This window comes from Felis catus, chromosome A1 (genome assembly GCF_018350175.1).
Source record: "Felis catus isolate Fca126 chromosome A1, F.catus_Fca126_mat1.0, whole genome shotgun sequence".
NCBI lineage: Eukaryota > Metazoa > Chordata > Mammalia > Carnivora > Felidae > Felis > Felis catus.
The window spans coordinates 209,917,998-209,922,291 of record NC_058368.1 but is presented as its reverse complement, the minus strand read 5'-3'; the positions used below and the strand labels follow the sequence as shown (position 1 = coordinate 209,922,291).

Genomic DNA, 4,294 nt, shown 5'->3' with positions numbered 1-4,294 from the left:
ACTGTCCTATGGTTGCCTCCCACCCTCCCCTGGGAAAACTTTGAGCAGTAAACACAAATCAAGAGGAAACTAAAGAATAGTTTTTTAAGGGTCTTCAAACAGCCAGTCTTTATTTTTTCAAGTGGGGGTATGGTACTAAAAGACAAAATTAGAGCCAACTTTCTTTCTAATTAAGTTCCATGGACCTCCCAAACTTCAACACAGATACTGTGATGAACATTAACAAGCTCTTAAGTGGAGTGTGCTTGAACTCAGTAGCACAAAGATAGAGAATGAGTTTTAAAATGAAAGAAAGAAAGAAAGAAAGAAAGAAAGAAAGAAAGAAAGAAAGAAAGAAAGAAAAGAAAAAGAGAAGAAAGGCAAGGAAAGAAAACCACACACACACACACACACACACACACACACACACACACACAAAGGCCATGAAAGCTTTTTGTAATCATGACTTGCATTAGTTCTTTAGGAGGTTATGCAGTAAAGCTCAATTCCTTTTCAGGAGCACATTCAAAAATAAATTCACTCTTCTGATTCCAGTAATGACGTACATTTAAGATGATTCTTTCTCTTCCTATGGGCACCTACCATATTAACATAGCGATTTAAAAGTAAGCAGTATTTTGTTTCAGAACATATGCTTGGGAAGAAAGCCCCTGCTCTGGAATTCCACAGAATCCTGTGTCTCAGGGTGGGGCACAAGAGTTGGAGGGCTAAGGGGGATCTACCACCTAGAAGAACATGTGGATTAGGAGGAGCTCAGTGATCCTTGAAGAGACATGTTCCATCCAAAAGGCAGGTCAGTTTTAGTGCAGCCAGATCTCATGGGGTTGTAGAACAGGTGTAGGGTAGATGAATGGCCCTGGATAATTCCAACTTCAAGTTCAGCAAACCAGAAGAGGTGCCAGTCTTCCTCTCCCAGTTTTAGGGTCCACAGCAATAATCCCATAGACACCATCAAGAATAAGAAAAACACTCTATGGAGAGTCACAACACAGCTGACCTTGTCTCCTTCACGCGACTCTTACAGCCGTTTCTCTCTGGGCACAATGGCAACTCTTAAGAAAAAACTGATTGCACCAGTCACAGAAGAGGCAACTGTCCCAAACAATAAGATCACTATAGTGGGTGTTGGACAAGTTGGTATAGCATGTGCCATCAGCATTCTGGGAGAGTCTCTGGCTGATGAACTTGCCCTTGTGGATGTTTTGGAAAATAAACTCAAAGGAGAAAGGATGGATCTGCAACATGGGAGCTTATTTCTTCAGACGCCTAAAATTGTGGCAAATAAAGATTACTCCATGACCGCCAATTCTAAGATTGTGGTGGTAACTGCAGGAGGCCGCCAGCAGGAGGGAGAGAGCCGGCTCAACCTGGTGCAGAGGAATGTTAACATCTTCAAATTCATTATTTCTCAGATAGTCAAGTGCGGGCCTGATTGTGTCAGAGCTGTGGTCTCCAACCCAGTAGATATTCTTACATATGTTACCTGGAAGCTAAGTGGACTACCCAACCACCATGTGATTGGAAAGGATGTAATCTGGATTCTGCTAGATTTCTCTACCTTATGGCTGAAAAACTTGGCATTCATCCCAGCAGCTCCATGGATGGATTTTGGGAGAACATGGCGACTCAAGTGTGGCTGTGCAGAGTGGCGTGAATGGGGCAGGCATTTCTCTCCAGGAACTGAATCCAGACATGGCAACAGACAATGACAGTGAAAATTGGGGAAGGAAGTGCTTAAGATGGTGCCTACAAAGTCATAAAGCTAAAAAGGATATACCAGCTGGGCTATTGGATTAAGTGTGGCTGATCTCACTGAATCCATGTTGAAAAATCTATCCAGGATTCATCCAGTGTCAGCCATGGTGAAGGGAATGGATGGCACTGAGAAGAAAGTCTTCCTGAGCCTTCCACGCATCCTGAACGCTCGGGGATTAACCAGTGTTATCAACCAGAAGCTGACAAATGATGAGGTTGCTCAGCTCAAGAAAAGTGCAAATACTTTGTGAGACATCCAGAAAGACCTAAAAGACCTGTGACTTCTGGCTTCTAAGCCATAGAAATTTAAAACTACAATGTGATTAACCATGAGCTTTTAGTTTTTCATCCATATACATGGATCACAGTTTGCTTTTATCCTCCTAAATATGTGAATCTGGGCTCACAGCATTGAAGCCATGCTTGGTTTAGTGGTTGCAGTATGAGCCCTTGAACAAATAAAATTAACTCTCCCCAAAAAAATTTAAAAAGAAAAGCACGATGGGGAGGGAACTATGCATGCAGGTTGGCATCACTTTGGGGTTAGTTAATTTGAGGTGAGTCAGACAGAACCCAAACTGTGGGATAGCTTCCAAGAAAGATGCTATCTTGAAGCAAGTACCCCTGGCCTGGAAAAAGCTGAATTTAGTGTTGAAATTGCTACTGGAAGCAATTGAAGTTTGAATTAAGGATTATTCATGAGATTATGTTAAAGATTATTTCTAAATCATTTCAATGAAGGAAAATACACCCAAAGCAATGGAGAAATTTACCTTTATCATTTCTCTCATATTTATGTTGGGGTGAGAGAATATTCCAAAATAATTAGTGTAGGGGATTTGTCGAAGGCAAGAAGGGCTTTGCCTATGGAATGAACTGAGGTAGAAGATAAAGATGTCTGTGTGACTTCTTAACATCTTATTATGCCTTTCATCTTAAAAAGTGGGACAATAATTTGCTCATACCAGCATCAAATTGTTAGAAAGGAAATCTTCAGTTTCCTTTTCTATGGAGGTCTAACTTTTAAGGTCTTGCTCCAATCCCTTAGTCACTCCTCCTTCTTGTCCTCTGACAAGTTTAAGAAGAATAAAATCGACCTTCTTGGCTGCTTCTTTCCTTCCCTTTTTTTTTTTTTTTTGGTTTTTTGTTTTTGCTTTTGTTTTTGTTCTTGTTTTTTTTTTTTTTTTTTTTGAAGTGAACAGACTTCAGGAGCATTGGTTCCAAAGTCTTACCGGGACAGCTCCCACCTTAAGAGGTTACCTCTGATTCGAGGGGGGCATATCTGTCTAATTCTAAGTTTCAGTTCACAAGCCTATTTGGAAGTCTTCTTAGCTATCCAACTCAGCCTTGGTCTCTAATAAAAGTTATACTTTTATTTCCCATACGCCTAACTCTTTACATTTTTTTCTCAATTTGTTCAAAACATGGACAGAGAGGGGAAAATGCTATATGTTGGTCTCCTCAGAAATCCCAACAAAATAATTAGATATTGGAATGTGTAAGCTAATTTTAAAGAATATATGGAAACAAGCATGCAAGAATAGCTGAGACAATCATGAAAAACAAGAGCAGTGGGAAAAAAAGGTCTTTATATTATAAAGCTACAGTAGTTAAAACTGTGGTATTGACACATTGGATATGCAGACATATCAATGGAGCAGAGTAAAAAGGCAAAAAATATATGTGAAAATTTAATAGTTATAAAGACAGCATTTTAAATCAATGGAGAAAAGAAAGATTATTTAATAAATAGTGTTGGGGCAGCCAAATGGAAAAAAAAATTAGGTTGAATCCTTACTTTATTGCAAGATAATTTCGGGTAGATTAAATATTTAAATTCAAAGAATGAAATCATAAAAATCCAAGAAGAAATCATTGCAGTTTTTTATAATCCTGCAGTGGGGAAAACTTTAAATTTTTTTTTAATGTTTATTTATTTTTGACAGAGAGAGAGAGAGAGAGACAGAGAGACAGAGCATGAGTGGGGGAGGGGCAGAGAGAGGGGCAGACACGGAATCCAACGCAGGCTCCAGGCTCCAAGGGTCAGCACAGGGCCCAACGCGGGGCTCGAACTCGCAGACCTCGAGATCATGACCCCAGTGGAAGTGAGACGCTCAACTGACTGAGCCACCCAGGCGCCCCGGGAAAACTTGTATAAGTACCATAAAAACCTCCCCTACATTATAAAAGGAAATATTGATCATTTCAATTTTATAAAAATCAGAATTTATGTACAACAAAACCCATAATAGCCTTAATCAAAAGATAAATGACAAACTGGTCAAAATTTTAGACAGTTAAATCGCAGAAGAAAAGCCAAAATGTCCTAATATATGCATTCTATAAATCAGCGAGAAAAAACTAACAATTCAATAGATGAAGAGGAAAAGTAGAAATGGCTCTTAAAGATATGAGAAAATGCCCAGTATCGTTAATCAGAAGAAACATGTAAATAACTCTACAATGACTTGTCATTATTTTACCTATTAAATTGCCGAAAATAAAAATCCACATAGAACAATACGTGGAGGAACCAGCA

General features: G+C 39.2%; 1 pseudogene; it reads left to right on the top strand.

Moving 5' to 3' along the window:
* The first annotated feature begins 1,043 nt into the window (after positions 1 to 1,043).
* LOC101099023 lies at positions 1,044 to 2,036 on the top strand (annotated as a pseudogene).
* Positions 2,037 to 4,294: the final 2,258 nt, after the last annotated feature.